This window comes from Cyanistes caeruleus, chromosome Z (assembly GCF_971803275.1).
Source record: "Cyanistes caeruleus chromosome Z, bCyaCae1.hap1.1, whole genome shotgun sequence".
Classification (NCBI taxonomy): Eukaryota; Metazoa; Chordata; class Aves; order Passeriformes; family Paridae; genus Cyanistes; species Cyanistes caeruleus.
This window is the reverse complement of record NC_141732.1, coordinates 56,115,215-56,132,128: the sequence shown is the minus strand read 5'-3', so window position 1 is coordinate 56,132,128 and position 16,914 is coordinate 56,115,215. Positions and strand designations below refer to the sequence as shown.

General features: G+C 39.9%; 1 protein-coding gene across 31 annotated transcripts in view; it reads right to left on the bottom strand.

Annotated features, from left to right (window-relative positions):
• The window catches only part of ARHGEF28 (Rho guanine nucleotide exchange factor 28), a 115,879-nt gene that overhangs the window by 79,635 nt on the left and 19,330 nt on the right, over positions 1–16,914 (bottom strand). For 20 of the 31 annotated variants that reach the window (XM_086866690.1, XM_086866692.1, XM_086866691.1 and 17 more), the window contains exon 1: positions 1,716–1,890. The exons of the other annotated variants lie outside the window; for them this stretch is intronic. The gene's annotated coding sequence lies outside the window, so the exon portion shown is untranslated. Of the gene's footprint in view, positions 1–1,715; positions 1,891–16,914 lie in introns of those variants that run through there. 31 annotated transcript variants of the gene reach the window in all.

Below are 16,914 nucleotides of genomic sequence, written 5' to 3'. Positions count from 1 at the left end.
TTGCATGAATAGATGTGCTGCCGTCTGAGGCAATAATTTCACACAAACTCAACACTACATGCCACCATAACTGAGACAAAGCTCTCTTTCTTCAGTTCATGGATTTCTGACTCAAGCATGAAGTAGCAATGTGGTCATTTACACAGTCTCAAAACACCAGATGTACAGCCTTAGCCTGCTGCAGATAAAATGAATACTCCAGGACAGCACTAAATTCTACTACCATTTTAAACAGACTATGTACTGGGAAATCTCTAATATCTATCAAAAATTTCTGACTGCCTCCCACTGCTTTGGATACAACTGAAGATCTCAAAATTCTTGTTTGTAACAGGAGGAAAATTAATTATACCTTTCCTTTTGGACACAATACATAGTCTAGTCTAAACACAACAGCTTGTGTAGAAGAAATTAACTAAATAAACACCTGATCTTCCCAGATATTCTGGTCTATTTCTGTTTGATTAAAAGTGCTGCAACACTGATGCTGAGCAGGAGGGGACTAAGGCCTCCTTGACAGAACCTAGACTGCTGCAACTAGAGGAATGGCAAAAGGGGAACCAACAAATCCAAGGCAGTAGGCTTTTTCCTGAAAATACCAAATGCAGGATTTTGCAGCCTTTCAGAGTCTTTGTCTTTGAGAATACCTAACATACCACACTTTCTTTTTCCATTTCAAAGACTGAATGAAAAACAATGACTTCATGAGTGCAAGAAAAAGCCAATCACATAAATAACAATGCACTCTTGATTATAGTCTTGGTTTTTCCTTTTGAGTTCATTATTGTCTCAATGGAAAAGCCACATACAGATTGCAGGCATTCTGCAAGCTACAGAGAGTAACACTTTCATATTGAAACAAATCAAAATCTCAACAATGTAATTACATGAGATTATACATAAGGACTATACTGTACACCACACCTAAATATTCTATATTAAATTTCTATATTATACATAATATAGAAATAATTTTCTAGGTTAAAAAAGGTGCAACATGCAATAAAGGTAATGCAAGGGAAATCAGTGCACAGATGAGGAAACCCAAAGCTAAGAATGGAAAAGAAAAGCTGAATTTCAAGAGCAGAAAAAAAAGCTAACTTTCAGTGGGTTTTTAGCTCATTAGTTTTACGTATGTTGTGCAATCTCAGTCTAAAAACACAGGTAACCTGCATTGCTATTAAGGAACTTATACATTCAAGCATACTCTTTATTTTATTGAATTAAGAGATGTCCAGAAGGATATGACAACAGTGCCTCAGATATTTTAAATTAAAATAAGAAAAACTAAACTAAACTCTGTAGAAAAAGTCTGTAACCTGTATTTCTGCTGTAAATAATAGACCAGGGTTGGCTCTTAATAAAGGCTCCAAGGCATTACATTACCAGAAGAATGGAACTAAACTAAATATTTCAAAGTACAAACCTGAATACTATGGCAATGCAATTGAAGACACAGAGATTTCAAGGAAAGATACTCACTTTAGAGCCCATCGTGATTCAAGAACAACTTGGGAGGTAAAAGAGGCTTTGACAAAGTTCTCAACACCTCTTACCTCCAGCTTCAGACATACAATGTGCTACACCTACACATAGTAGCAATCCACAACCGTAATCATGAAATTATGCTGGTGATCAGTGACACAGCAGTTTAAATTAAAAGGCTACTCAAGGAAAACAAATCCAGCCTGAAAATTCTACAGCTGGAAATTTACCTGTTAAAGAAGAGGTCTGTCCCAGAAGTATTTTCTGAAGAGCTTTATGTCTGACTCCAGCAAGTGCTGTGCGGTGAATGTCAGCGTCAGAGCTCCAGATGAATGAACAAACTGTATGCAGGCACCCTCGCTGATCCCTGCTCTTGAAATGTCAAGCGACAGACGCCCCTGCAAGCTGAAACGAAACTCTTTCAGCCAAAGCAGATGCTCTCTGCACAGGTAGAATGAAAGCAGGGCCACAGTAAGCTTCCTGCTCACCTTCAGCACAACCTGTCAGGACCCCAACGCACCCGCTGCAAAAAAGAGAGGCTGAAAATCGGAAACATACACTGAAAATACAGCTGGGCAAACAAAAACATACCAATGACTCTTTCCAGCTTTAATAAGGCAGAGCCACTTCTAGCTATCAACTGGGAAAAAACAATGTTAGCTCTAGACAGTTACTCACTACTAAAAGAAGCCAGAACAAGCAAGCTGTGACAATACCTATTTCTCCTTATTGCTGTAAATGAGCAATAGTACCTTTTCCTGTCAGTGTTGCCATATATAGCAGTAGGACACAACTGGCAGCTAGCAGATCTGTTATCCCACAAGAGTGAAAAACAGAAAGTATCCCAAGGGAATACAGTATTGTTTGGACATAACAAACAAATGAGACAGTCATAACATAATGTACTGTACCCATGTTGGTTTTTTTTTAAGCTGAAGTATGGATAAGACTCACATAAACTACAGGCTGCATGGAGCCAGAACTGAAAGCACCACATACCAAAATAAAAATGTAGCCCAATTCTTGTGTATTTCTATTTGCAAAGAAAAACTAGGAGTAAGAAGGGCTGCATGATACTTACCATTTGGGGTCCCAAGACACAGACATAGATATACCCCATGCAGCTCCTCAGGACTGTAGAGACAGAGCTCCAGACAGCTAAAAGGTGCCAGAAAGCACTTGTCCTTTAAGTCATTTGTCAGTGTGGCAGCTCTCCAGCAAAACAGAGTCATAACAGCAGCACTGGCCTTGTGGCTGATTCTCCCTATTTGTTTGTTCAAACTTGAGCTTTAGAGGGGTCACAAAGTCTGCTGAGGTTTTGTGGAAGTCAGGTCCTATGGTTCTGTTTGTTTATAAATATTTCTTTATATTTTTAAGGAATGTCTTTACTTGTTTTTATTGTATCAGTATTCAGCTGATATAGTGCTGGGAGAGGTACCTGATGGTGCAGCTGGTCCTCTATCATTTAACTGACTATGGGTTGACTTCACACGTAATGATGGACATAAAATTAATAAACTTCCTTCAACTGTAAATACAAATTTACTGTTGAAAATGAACGTACTGGCAAAAAGCAGCAGAAACCAGCACAAAATAGGCAACTCTCTCCAGATAAACAGAAGTACTCCCCACATGGCTTAAATGGCAGGACATTTTCACAGAAAGCAGCAACCCGTTATACTCACTTTGTGAAGATCTCAACAAGTTTGGAGTGCCCATTTTGTAAAGCCAAATCTAACAGTGTTGCTCCATCCTCATTAGGTAATGCTAATGCTGATGACCCTCCAGGCTGTGCTGCCAGGAACAGGGAAAGCTTAAGCAAGCCCAACTTCATCACAAGGTAGAGAAGAGTTTCTTTTTGTTCAGGCTCTTAAAAAAACACAGCAAGCAGGTCAAAATCATCAGTAACAAACCTCAGCATCTTACTTGTTAGGAGGCATCAAGACACTTATTACCACCTACAGAAATAACACAGCTCAGGTTCAGACCTACAGAATTCTTCTGGCAGAAGACTTTGGGTCTTTCACTGAAAACAGCAGTTACATACTTCATTGCATATGCAGAGCTAAAAGCTATCTAAATTCTATCTAATTTCTTCCATCAAAGAAAACAGCTGGAATTACATAACCTTATTATTTCTCTCATTCTCTGTATGTAATATAGCACCACCCCAATGGAGAAGATAGTTAAAAAGAAATTTTCCTGCACTTTGCCTTGCCTCAGCAACACAAAACACCTAGCAACACAGCCAAGTATCTAAACTAAAAAATTTCAAAAGACAGAAAAAAAGGGATATGATTTCTCAAGGTAGGCTGCTTATCAGGACAGAAAGAGATAGATATCAGGTATAAGCTAATAAGCTATAAAACAACACACACATACATAGAATATGGCAAATAATTCCTGCTTCTCTCTTCTCAAAAGCTGACCTCATATGCCAATCCTTCCTCTCCTCTCCACTTTTTATCACATAATCAAGTTCAATGGGATGAAGTTTAAAATAAAATAGTACACAACCATGACTTAGTCACTAGATGCTGAATCATCATTTTCACCATTCTCTGACCTGTCCTCAAGGCAGGATTTATCTGCCTTAATACATACATTCTCAAACAAAAAGTCTCTGCAATTTAAAGACAATAAATAAAATATTCTCAAGTACCACTCAACCAGTTTCTTACATTGATATTTTGGTATGAAGTTAAACTTAAAGGTTTTTCCATGAGGGTCAAGTATTTAGGGACCGTTGCTGTACAGATTTCAGAACAGTCAGCTAAAATATGTTAGGTTTCCAGTGATTTAAGAAATGTCCCTGAAATTTCCATTTATTTCCCTTCACAGCTTCCTTTTACATAATTGAAGGTTGCTGCCATGTCTCAGCCAAGTACATCCTCTCTGGATGTTTTAACGGGAGAGTTGCTTTCTGATGTCTTCTCTGGGGCAATGGGGGAAAGTCATTAGTCTCTCTTGAAAATGTTGGACTTAAGAGTGTTACTATATTCCAAAAAATTCTTTATCTCTACATTTCATAGACCCAGAATGGCAAGGAACTTAAGGCACTTTCCCTACCACTACACAGGGAAAATCACTGTAGGATCTCCACTGGTAATACATTTTTTGATCTAAGTATTTGGTATCGAGTATTTTGTGGCAACCCATCTAGACTTTTTACCTTTCCATTTCAAGTGAAATCAAAACTTCCAAACAGTCAAATCCCAGAAAAACACACCATGCCTCCTTCAATAGATGAAAGAAATTTCCGGCATCAGAGTAAAAGAGAGCTTCAAGTTAGCCAACATGTGACCTGGTGCATGAGCTTGCCTATGCAACAATATTCTCCACAGGTTTTGGTCTTTAAAATTTTTTCTTGGTCTTCCCATTTCAGGTTATAGGAAAATACATGTCCATCTAGTCACAGGATCTGCTGTAGGATCCAGGGCCACAGAGGAAAATGATGGATTGTCATTCATGGTGATTCATGGGGTGGGGTTTTTTCCTCCAAGGTCTACAAAGTGTTTCTAACTTCAGTCTTTGGAAGGGATGTCCATTGCTACATTTTAGTGACAAACATTAATGTGAACTTTAGTGTTTACACATCCATGAAACAAGATAGCACGTATGTTGCAAAGTTTTCAAGCACATGCAACCTACATGGCACTGAATCCAACTGAAGCATTTCCAGACTGCTTTGCTAAACGGAACCATAAGCAACATGGAACTACAGGAAGGCCTGGATCAGAAGGAAACTTCAAAGACCACCTAGTCCAAAGACTAGGCAGGTGTCCCTGCCATGGCCAGGGACAGCATCTCACTGTGAGAGAGTTTCAGTTTCAGTTTCAACCTGGCCTTGATCAACTCAGCCTAGATCTGACTGAAACTCTCTGTTTTAAAGCCCAGTCAAACACTACTCATCAAACATCTTGGTCTGCCTGGATCTGAGACCTTCTTCTACGAAGGAGCATTTAAATAAGCAGGGTTAAGGCTCCCCAAAATCTGTGGCTGGTGTGCTTCTTCAAAAATGAGAGACCGCAGTACAACTTCCCCCTCAGCCAGATGCAATTTGAACACACACGGCTTCAAATTTCCCCCAATCTGATGGACACATACACTGTTAGCCCCATTGCAGAGTAACTGAAAATAGGGCATGGTGCAGAGGGAAATCCAGGGGATGATGCAGGGCAGAAGGCAAGAAAACAGCAGACTGACTACAATGCAACAATCAGCTAGGAGAAGTGTCTGCTGTTTAGATGTGGGTGCCTCACTCATTATACTGTCATCAAAAGTGAAAAACAATGCTCAAAGCCCGGATCTCTCACTTGCTTGGAGAACGACCGAACAATTCAGACACAGGATGAAAATGTGTGCCAATATCTTCCCTTTCTGTCCCTAACTGTATTTCTGAAGAGAGATTGATAACATCATCTGTGCTTCACAGAGACAGCAGAGGCCCCAGGACTATTTCTGTACTTCAGAGAGTCTCCCCTGCAAGGAATTCAGCAGACTCAAGGCTGTGCCATCCATTTGGACCCCAGCAGAGCACCTTGTCTGCAGTGTTTATATGTACACCAGGGAGTTGAAGTTTAAATACCCAGGAAATTATGTGGTCCAAAATGTAGACCCTGAACAAACATTACGCATTCACAGAAAAAGAAAAAAAACAAAACAAAAACAAAACAAAAAACACATGCAAATACATCAATCAACATTAAGCGTGTTAAACATCTGTAGATGTAACTCCAATCCTCAGACTAAATGCATTGAAACAAAAAGCTAAACTTCACTCTGAATGTTGGCCTGAATACTGGGTTTCAATGTATACTGAACAATGCAAAAAAAAAGCCAGATAAGCTTGCTCTGAGGATGATAAGATTAGGACTTTCCCACTCAGGAAAAAGGGAGCCCTTAGGAATCCCTTTTCCTGGTGAGGAATAGCCTTCTCTCTGCTCGGACACTGCAGCAAATAAAGTTACTCCTCTGGCAGCCAAATCTTACTAACAATGCAGTATGAGTAAGTCTGCTGCAAAAGAACAAGCTTTAAAAATAACCATAATTAATCTTTGTCCTCTGAAGCCGCCATCTAAAACAATAACTTCTACTATCTCACCACAAACAGTCTACTATCTGATTTTATCTGACTAACCTAACAACCTCCATCTAACCTTATGCTAAATTTGTTCATGGCCAGCTTGAATGCACATGGTAGCTGAACTGCCCAGCAGGTTCAGTCTGCTTTCAGCCCTGATGCACCTAGTCAGAAACAGCACTCACATTCTTCCCCATCCTTTACCTCTCTAGATGATGAGTTTGCTGGGCTGCTTTCTTCTTACTAGTCCCACATGGCTTGCCCAGGAGTGAACAGAAACTGATGATATAAAGCAAATACTGATGCCTTCATGACAGTTAAATCTGAAATTTTTACTGCCTAGTCAGAAGGATAAATGGAAAGGTAAGTATGCTCTTCAGTACAAGGATTTTTTTACCACAAGGACAGTGAAGCACTGGGACAGGTGGCCCAGAGAAGTTACAAACTGTCTTTGGAGGTGTTCAAAACCTGATACTTAGCAACATGATAAACTCTCAAGCTAGCCCTGCTCCAAGTGGAGGGTAGGACCAGGTCACCTCCAGAGACACTTACATGAAAAATCTGCTCTTGTTCTATTCTGGAATCAGCAATTCCAAAACAAAAATATCCAAATGACTGTTAATAAGCTTTTAAAACAGGCTTACCTATAAAGAAAATATTTTCATTAAAAGATGGTAAAGTTTTGAAACAACAGGGGGTTAGTAATTCTTTCCCTTAAGAACAATTTCTAGCTTCGGTTCTCTTCTTTTACCACCCCCTTTATCCTTCCTCACTGTGGCAGATCAAATGGCATTTTCCTACACTTTTCTCTTTATTTTCCCATTCCCTTGGAGAAGAATTCAAGTGTGACATAAAGGCAGGGATGGGGGAACGACAAAGAAAACATAACGGAAAGAAAACAATCCAGAAATAAACATACACAAAGCTCCTGCCCATATTGTAGAAAACAGCCCAACATATTCTGCATTCCATAGCAAACTGGAACAAAATAAGGAAAAAAAGGAAAACACAAGGCTTGTTTCACATATTCATATTTAAATGGTATAAAATACTGTTTAATTTAAATGGTGTAAAATGCCGTTTTCCATCAATGCACAAATCAAACAACTCTTAAGACCTGAAGGACACACTGCTGGCTAGTTCAGACAGGGTCAGCTGCCACAAGGCAGGTGGTTTTGTAAATGATATGCATTATCAAGACTTTGTTTTGCATTACATCCCAGTTCTCCAGCCAAAACAGTCTGTTTGGGTTACACAGAACTGAGCCAAGCAGCCTGATTTAAACATTAAAAAAAAACTTTTGTTCTTCCTTGCACCTGAATCCCTTCCTTTGTCCAAAAAATACCCTAAAACCAAATATTTCTCTCTGACAGAAATGACTAAGACCTTTCTGGGCTCTGAATCTCATTCATTTCCTGGAAGGAGACTAAAAACCTCAAGAATGAAAAGCAGGGGGAGACATCAAAACTGGCTGACAAATTCCATTTTTTCCTGGCTTCATACTTCTATACATTACTTCTAATTTTTTTTCATTTCTCCATTAGGAATGAGATTATTTATAAAGCTGTCTTCAGTGCACCCCACTGCTGAAAAAACCCCACAGAAGTGGTTTTGTGAAGGGACATCAGGCTGCAATGCATAAAGTCAGGTATGTGACAGATCATCTGAGAGCATACCTATAGGAACCAACTCCTAGAGGCTGGCATCAGTGCTACAGAAGAAAAGGAGATGAGGGAAGGTAAAGATCCATTGCAAAGGGAGTCTTGCCCCAGAAGCTTTAGCAGTAGGAGGGTTAGAAAAGCCTCCATCCCCCCACCCCGTGCATCATGGTGCCACAGCTGCACCTCAGGTGAAGTTTACAGCTGACTCCACTGATGGGGTGACCCCTAACTATGATGCAAAATGCTACAGGAGATGGTGCCTGTTGCTGGGAGGGACATCCTTTAGTGCTGCAGCCAAACTCTCCCTCAAGGTGTCAGGTACTCTCCCTCGAGCACCACCCAGGTGTACAATACCAGCTGGGGCACCCTTTCATCCAGGAGAAGAGCAGGGCTCTCCAGCCCAGTGCCAATTGAAGGCTGAGGTTTGGGTCAGACCAGAGCTTCATATCTGGTCTCTGCAGCAGTGGAGTGCCCCACTACTTTTATGCTGTCTTCAACAGGGAACTTTATCTTCTGTATCTCTCACAGTACTCACTCTCCTCTCCTGTCACTCTGTATCTCCAAGTGCTCAGTGCTTTTCCCAAAAATAGCATTTACCTCTTCATGGTCAAAGGGATCTCAAATGCCTCCCCTTTGCCATTATTATCACTGACCAGGAGATGAGAATCATACACTTGCTGGAAACCCATAGCTCGAAGCGTGCTTGACAATATCTTCTTGCCCCATGCAGGTTTCTGGGTCAGCAGCAGGCTCTAGAAGACATTCATCTGCTTCACAACTCACAGGCTAGCATCCTCCTCCCTCTGCCAGCCACAGTTTCCAAAAGGATGAACTCCTACTGAGCCAAAGATTTATCTGCTTCTCTAACTCCTTCAATTCTCTGACCAAAATGCATTTACCTCTCCTCACAAATCTCAGACCTAGACACACTTATCCACTGTTCCCAATGTTTTCCTAATTCTGTGAAGAACAGCCACTTTGCACCCCTCTCCATTTCCTTCCATGGGAAACAAGTAATCTCAAATTCCAGCTGAAGAGAAGACACAGACAGAATTTTCTTTCATTTGCAACAAAATCCTGATATTCATCAGTCAGGTTTGAGCTTGTGCACTTTAGAAGGAATGTGTGTAATACCATGTGAAAACACTAATAATTACAAAGAAAAGAGCAGGATGAGGTTTTACTTTTATAAAGTAAAAAGTGCCACAGAAAATGGAAAATTGTCCCTCAAAGGCAGACTATAAAGCAGCACAGTTTGGTAGCTCATTTCACAAAACCTATCCCTAAAAATAATTACAATGCATTAATGATATAAAATGGAAAACCTCCTTGTTCACAAAGGGGAACACTGTTCCCTTCTCTATAATCCACAATTAGTTTTCTTAATTCAGGCTGTAATGTTCTTGCTTCTATTAATAGACAAAGAACTAAAAGAGCAGTCTTCCTCTTGAAAATAACTGTAAATGGTGGCAAAGCTGGCAGCAACTCTTCTTCTTTGTTTACTGGCACAGTTAAGTAGCCCAGACAACACTCTCTTGGCAGCACCCCTAAAACAACCAGAAACTGGGATGCCCTCAGCTTCTTGTCCATAAAGTGCACTGCTTGCAGAGTGCCCTCCTGTGCCCCCATTCGCCCTCTGACAGCTGAGAAATGTAAACCCGTGTGTGTCACAGATAAAAAAGCTGCAGGGAAGATGCTGAACCTGTGTCTGATGGTTCTTGGGACTGCCAATAGTGGACAGTTGCCATAACCTGATGGTGCTAAGAAACAAAGAGTTACTTGGAAGCATTTTTCTTACAGATTAATTTCTTCTTTCTCTCTTTTTCTTCTTATTTTAATGGGTTTTTTTCTTCCCTTCCTTCTCTGTATCTTTCCCTGTTTTGGCTTGGGTTTTTTTGTTTTGTTGTTTGTTTTTGGGTTTTTTTTGTTTGTTTGGGGTTTTTTTCTCTTTTTTTGGCAAACAAAAACATTGTGGAAAAATTCTCCTTTTTTCTGGAAGTACTAACAATTTATTTAGTTTATTAATACTTATTGTCTCCATAAACTGAATAATCCAGTACAGAAGGAAAATATCCTTTATCAAGGTGAAATAAACAAGAAAAGCAGCTTCCCCCTCTCCCTCCTTACCCTTTACTGAAAGATGCCAACAAAAAAATGTCTAAGCATAGCACCTTCATTGAGTCCCCAATTTTCTCTAGCAGCAAGATGCTGATCTCAACATCTGACCACTCTGTGGGAGTGTGCAGCTCCTGTCACAGCTGTCACACAGGCATCTGTAACAAGTGAGGATTAACAAAAGGGTCATGCTTTCTTGTTTCTTTTGTTGAACTTTCCATAATGTGGCTGATAACTCCTGACCTGTGCAATTACACCAAATTCCTGAATTATTTGCAATGCTCTCTAGACAATCTCTTAGCTCTCTTTATCCAACCCTTCTTATACCTTATAAAATATATACAAACATTTTTCCTGAATACCAAAACTCCTATGAATAAAGATTTCTTTTATCTTTCCATCAACCCTTACTTTTCCAAATCCTCGTAAAAATGAATGAGGTCAAAAAACACCAGATGGTGCAATAATTTTCACCAGCAACAGGTCCCTCAAAAGTATTTTTTGCCAACAAAAACAGCCCTGCAGCTCTGAAAACTGACAGAATGGCAAAAGCTTAATGTCCTAGGTAGTGATGGATGATAGCACCCACATCTTTCATAGCATTCATATTAAAATGAGCATCCTGACAAGGTCAAGTGTCAAGACACCTCCAATCTTTGATACAAGGAGTTGTAGGGACAGCAGGTAGGGAAAGAGGTTCTCATTCTACTTCTAAATATTCATAAATTTCTAGATCCTGTTTCTCACCCATTTTGATCTTTCAGAGCATGTAGAAGAATACAGTGATAACCTTCATCACCTCACAGCTGAAGATGAAGGACTCCTCCTCTTCTCATGTGCAGAGAGATCTGAAGCTCTCCTGTCTCAGTCCATCCCTTTCTCCCTCCCTCCCTCTCCTTCCCCTCCATGCACAGGCCTCCTTCAGCCACAGCCAGACCTCAGCTCTGCTTGGCTTTCCTGGCTTTGGGAACAAAGACACGGTGATGAGGACAGCACAAGGAAGCAACTCCAGACAGTGCTTCTAAGAGTCAAGAGAGAGGATCAAAACTATACTTTCAGAAAGGAGAGAGAAAGGATACAGAAGTTAAAGAAAAATTATACAAACCACCTAGAGGAGACCAAAATAGATATCAGGCCAGCCCAAGCCTGGACTTCAGAGAGAGACAAAGGGAAGGACTAGCCTCCCTTGGGCTGAAGGAAAATCTGTCAAGAAAGTTTTCAGGAGTCCCCCATTGAGGGTGGCCCCAAGCACTCCCCAAGCAGAAGTGCACTACCAGATCCCACTGTAAATGAGCACTGTTCCTAGGTCACATGAATTTGTTTTGTTTATTCAGAAGCTAGGCAAAAGATCCTGGCTTTATTTAAGAGCAGTATCTGTTGTACAAAAGGAGATGTCACTTCTTCAAGTGCAGCAGTGCCCAAAAGGCAGCCCCAGCATGGTATGCTAAAGACATGTCCAACACTTCAAATGTTCACAGGGACTCTGTATGGCAGTGGGGGCACACATCCCAGCTTTTTCAGCTGCACTGAAATTTTGTTTATGTATAGTATACCCCAGGACAAGTATTTTAATCTGAAAAGTGAGCAAAGCATGAAAAATACATAGACACAAAAAACACATAGAAACAAAAAGCACAAGATCTATGAAAGTCTTGCAAGGGGAACATATACTTTTTCTGTATAGATATTTCAGCGCACCTGAAAATTAATAGTTAATGCAACTGAAAATTAAAGACTTTTGCTATGTGAATAGCAACTGCCCTGGCAGAGCTTACTCTGATACCAGCTGAGATGATCTCTGACTCTCTGAACCTACAACACACCCAGGATCACCTTTGCCTGCGTTTCGAGCAAGCAGGTACCCAGATGGCTATGCCCAAGCATCTCTTAGTACCCCTGGTATCCTCCTGATGCCTCTGGGTTGGGTTTCAGCTGGTGAAAAGCTTAAATAATCCTGTGAACAAAACTACAGCTGATTTCTTCAGGCTTTGATACAAGGCCTCCATTGCTAAAATCCAGCAGTATTTACAGATGTTGAACAAGTATTTACTCCACATCAAAATGAGACACGTAACAGCCATTTTTCCTTTTTTCCCTCTCCTGTCTAGCCAATACTTGAATGAGACTTGGTGTTTGTTTTTACAACTGCTGAAGAGGTTGTTTACAACAGACAGACAAAAAACATTCTTCAGATTTTAAGTTACCTGTCATTAAGAATTAGAAAGATTTAAAATGTGAAGAAAACCCTTACCCAAAGAAATGAGCTTAACTGATATGATTTTATCTCCCAAAAGCTTGCATGCATCTCTTTCAATGTGGCTCACATGGAAACTGCCTGTCTTCTAATTTTTAGCAATTTTAAGTACTAAAAGGAAAACAGCCAAAACTACCAGATTTTCAATTAAAAACATGTGAAGCTATCAAGTATAATGCAGTTTCCACCCTCAGCTATAAATCAGCTGTCTCTGCAAAAAAATATGTTCTTCAGCAAACCTTAACTACAGCCCTTTTGTTTGCAATGAAACTTGAGCCTAGGAAAATTTCACCTGATTTTGTTATGAAGTTTTTCAGTAACATACCCTAATGTAAAGTTTCACATTATTTTCATTACACTTCCTCTACAATTAAAAAAAGCCACTTATAAACTTGTTTAATGATATTCTCCCCAATGAACGACCATAGTCATAAATGAAGGATAAACACTGACAGAACAATGGCAAAAATTATGTTCATTCTGCACCTCGGAATGCCTACAGTAACATGCTCTTCCCTGACTACTACCTTTTTCTTCTAAGATAAAATATCTCATTTTGTTAGCATTATGGCTGCAAAGCTTCATGATACAGTTCTTGCTTTTTTTTAAACAGACAGCTCTATTTACAAATAAAGAACTGCATTCACAGTGAGTCAAAGCAGAAAAACCTTCTAGGGAGACAGAGTCACAATAACCAACATTATTCTTTTTAACTCTCTGGGCACAAATCACATCTCTGATCACCCCTCTCTCACTTGAGCAGTTTTTTATATTAAACACGAAATAAAGCACGAGAGTAGAGAAAGTAGACAAAACAGTGAGATATTCTGCTCTGAACTGCGCACGAAATCACTGTTAGAATCTTTCTAATTTTAAATAAAACTCTACGACCTTCTGGGCAGCTTCCAAGGATGTTCCAGGTTGAAAGCAACTTTTCATAAGCAGCAGCCATCATCAAGTCATTATCCAGTGACTGCAGATCTTTCACCCTTAGCCCAAACTTCTCCAGCAGCAGCTTGTGACTAGTGGTGGTGACACACTCTGTGTGATCGACCAGAAAGCGAGACAACTGGCACAACAGATCCTCCCTGTAAGTGACAGGACAGCTGCCGAGGGCCACAGGTGAGAAACCCACTGTGTGCATTAACACAGACACAGAAACTGCTTCCTGGTATCCATGGCCTGTAATTATAATGCAAACTAATCACTAATATCATCTATGTTAAGAAAATACATAAGTTATTTTTCATTCTTGTCTGCCTCTAAGAGCTGTGGCTGCTCATTCTGAACTATTTTATTCTTCCCTTTCATTACGTTAACTTGTCTTAGGACATCCACCAAGCAATTATACTGATGAACGTGGATTCAGCTGGACTTGAACTGACAGTCAAGTATACAAACTCAATTAATTCTAGAACCAGTCTTTTCAGGATTGAGGATTCTTTAACCACAGTGGAAAGAATTGAAGATTCTTGGATAAGCATTAAGAAAAATTAGATGCACATGAAAAGAGTGGGGCTGTGGCCTGCAAAATGAATTCTGAGTAATACTTCTATTTATTAAAACTGATTTTGTATTTACCCAGGCCAAAAAAAAATTAAAAAAATAAATAAATAACTAATTCACTCTTCAGACCGTTGGCAAACTTGATTAAATGCTGTATCAATTCTGTAACTTACAGCTGGGACCCTCAAAGTCCAAGGCAGTTTGTCCCTTTAACCTCTTCAGCACTTTGTCTTTTACTCCTACTCATTTGACATCTAAGGGAGGCTGGATGCCATATATCTAAAAGAGGTGCAAGATGTACCACACTCTGTAGAGTTAACCATGAAGAACAAAGTTCACAAGTTTTCCAGCATACTCTGAAGAGGTAAGAGTACATGTGCAATCTGGTAATTTCAGAAGGAAGCACGTACTTGCCACAACTGTAGTTGCTTTTAAAGTGCTCCCTTATGCATAATTTGGCTACCATAAAATAACACTAACATCAGCAGAGATACAGTTTAACCTCACATTTTATTTTCATCTGTTCATGGTTTGTTGTCATGATTGCCTGTAGCCTTCTGATTTTGTTTCCACCCCTGAAACAACCATTTAATGATGTCACAGAATATGCTGAGACCTTAAAAACAAAACTAAAACTGACTTGGAACAAGCTTAGCATTGCATTTTCTCCAGTTGTAATCCATGACAATTATTTAGTGTTTACAGGTTCAAAAGAGCCACTACGTAACAGCAATGAACTTCCCTTTTTTATACTCTACTCCTACTTTCACACTCTAAATCCCCTTTAGAACACAAGAGAAAACAAGGAGATCCTATTGCACAGGTACACCACATCTTATAGCCTCCTACTCACACAAAATAAAAGGTCACAAAGCACACAATAAAGGTGACAAGCAGGGTGTATGTTACATCCATGAGGAAGACAAACCCGAGGCAGAGAGTCAGCTGGGTGGCAACTTATACATCCCTTTTTTGCAGTGAGGCACCCTGGAACAATTTCCCAGACACTTCTGTACCATGTGCAGTTCCAAGCATCACAAGCAGGAGGGCCTTGCAAGCCAGGCTGAGAGCTGCACCAACAGAAGGCTCAGAAAAAAACAGGACTTTTGCTGGCGTTAGGATTACCAGAGACAAACAGCTGTGGCATAGAATCAAGCCACATTAAAAATTATGCCATCCCTGAAGACTGCACTTCAATGCATGCCCTATGGTGCAAGTCCAGTAAAGCTTAATCTGATGCTGTGTTGGCATGGATTGCTTCAAAAGGCAGGATCACCTATGGAAAGTCAAACTCAGCCTAGATCCTAAAGCCCATCATTCAGATCCCTGCATTTTCTCCATTACAGAGATGTAAAACAGTTATATCAACCTGTCCAGTCATGTCCAGCTTGGAAACAGGATTGGTGTAGAGCAGAGTGGAACTAAGTCTCACCTGGGACTATGGACTGAAGAGTGTTGTCACTAACTCACACAGCAAATATTGTATGTCTCTTCAGGGACCCATCATAAACAAAGTAAAACTCAGCATCCTCTGGGAGGTAAATGTCTTTGTCAAATGTTGTCTGTATAGTCACCTGTCCCTGAAAAATGAAAGTGCATTCTGAAACATTCAGGGAACTTCTCATCTTCAACAGACCCACTGATGTATAATTCAGGTCCATGATTATTGTAACCTTTATAACTCTTCTATACAGAGGCTATGATATAACAACAAATCTTCAGTTTCCTACTTCCACTTAGAAAATAACACTGTTTATATGCCTGCAAAAGCAAAGCTGATTTTTAAAAATGCCTTTTAAATAATCTTTCAAGCAATTCTTTTCATTCTACCCCATAGAAATATAACTGGCTTCTTATTTAAAAGGTATCAGAATAAACTGAACCCAAATATTTTGTTATTTACAAAAGAAGGTTTTGTTTAAAAAAAAAAAAATCAGAAGTGATTTAAATTACCTTAGACTTAGTTTTCAAAAAGAAGCACCAATGCAATTCTACAAATGGTTTTAAAGAACACCAGTTCCCAGATATCTGTCTGTGGGTTTCATTATAGTAAATGGAAAGCAACCAGCCAAGAAAAACCTGTCATACAATGGCTTCAAAAAAAAAACAAAAACAACAGGAAAAGGATCTAAGAAGCAGCAAACAATAACAAATGTCTGACAAGTCTGAGGGAGGAAATTTAGATCAAGCTGCATTTCCTTGAGGAGGAGGACAGTGTGCTACCTCACAGATCCTGACTGCCACAGTTGTTCTAAATAAGGCAGAATTGCCCCAACATCTGGCAGAAAACATGCCACTGAAGAATATCTGAGCCATATTTCCAAAGATGCCAGCCTCCTCATTTCAAAACAGCTATCACAGCACTGACTCCACCAGCTCCATAAACAAGTCCTGTAAAAAACAAAGCACCACACAGTAGTACAAAAAATTCTGTGGCTGAAAACCACACTTATGCCTCTGACTGACCTTACCCTGTTCATTTTAAGCCAAACACTTCACTGCAGTGTGTGACTTTTGCCACCCACAACATCACATCTTGGCCTGCCTTCCCCAAGGACATCTTTCTCGTCACTCACAGCAATGTGAATTCTGCATGTGCTTTCCTCTTCAGTGCAGACAAATCCAACGAACTGGGGTGAAGAGGCAAAGGCTGGTTTCAAGCACAAAGTCTTCCTCAGATAGGACTTTTCCCATAAGGACAGATGTAAACAACATTATGAGCTCAGTATCAAAAGCAAACATGCCTGTCATCCCCAAGCAGTGATAATGTCCCTCTTTTTAGTGGCCTAAAATGTTATACATATATATAT